Source organism: Dryobates pubescens, chromosome 6, assembly GCF_014839835.1.
Source record: "Dryobates pubescens isolate bDryPub1 chromosome 6, bDryPub1.pri, whole genome shotgun sequence".
NCBI classification, from domain to species: Eukaryota; Metazoa; Chordata; class Aves; order Piciformes; family Picidae; genus Dryobates; species Dryobates pubescens.
In genome coordinates, this window is record NC_071617.1 from 32706370 (window position 1) to 32707583 (window position 1214).

Genomic DNA, 1214 nt, shown 5'->3' on the forward strand with positions numbered 1-1214 from the left:
TTCATCCCAGAGACCCAGCCAGTGTAGTCGGACAAGATCAGCTCCTGTGAAGCCCAGCTGCTCGATGCTGAATGCGTTGGTTGCCTTTAATTATTGACCAGCCGCGTTTTGAATCAGTTCTAACATTGTCCTGCTGGGTGTCACACGGACAGTTGTACGCTTGCCTGCCACGGGCTCCACTGAAACACAGCGGCGGCACTTTCCAGGAGGAGCTTTTCTGCCTCCTGACACGCCTACGCCTGCGCCTGCTTCCCGGGGCCCTGTGGCAGCGATACGCCACCGCGCACGCCCAGCGGCCCCACCCGCAGCCAGCAGCGACTACGATGCCCCGCCCACCGCGCGGGTCAGTTTATCCAATCAGAGAGCCGTCTTCTTGCCCCACGTCTTACTGGGAGGTGTAGTTAGGAGAGGCGAGTCCGCGCAGCGCGACCTCCTCGGCGAACTGCATTACCCAAAGGACTCTACGGCGGCGACGCAATGCGTCGATTGGCCGTGAAGGAGACGATCTTAGAGCGTAGGAGCAGACCAATACTGGCCAAGCTAGAGCAGCACTGGGGCCTTGGGGGGCCAATGGAAGAGTGCTGAAAAGCCAAGCCAAGCTAAACTGGGCGGGTGGCAGCCGTCGGTGCGCACAGACCGGAAGACGGGTAGGTGGGGCCGGTTTGTGTTAATGTTGGTTCCTAAACGCGGGTATGATGAAGGCATGTGGGTCTGTCCCAGGGTTGCTCCCCTTGCCCAGTAGTTCAGCTGGCTTTCTCCTGCGGCTGCTCCGCGCCCCGCCAAGAAGCCGCGGCTTTCCTTTAGCGGCAGTACCCTGCTGCGCCTCGCAGGGCGGGGGCGGGGATGGGGGGTGGCTGCTTGGCCTCTCGCCGGCAGTGCTGTGGCGGAGCTGCCCCACTCCATGGCGGGGCGGCATGACGGCTGAGCCGCAGTGATCCCCACTGTGGGGACAGTCGCTGGGAGGACGGAGGGCGATGTGTGGTCTGTGGCTTGAAAGCGGCGGCAAAGGAGGCTGCTCCCTAACGGCCTTCGCTCTCGCACGGGCAGTGCGAGGGCTGATCGCCTCTGGGAGCTGGAGGCAGCAGCCCTGGGAGGGCAAACCTTAGCTTCAGGAGTCCAGTATACTACCTGGCATTAAAACGGGAACTCAAGGTAGGGGGCTTAGGAAGGCAGTGACTTGTGAGTGTTAAAGAGTTTTGCTTTTGCCTTTGCAG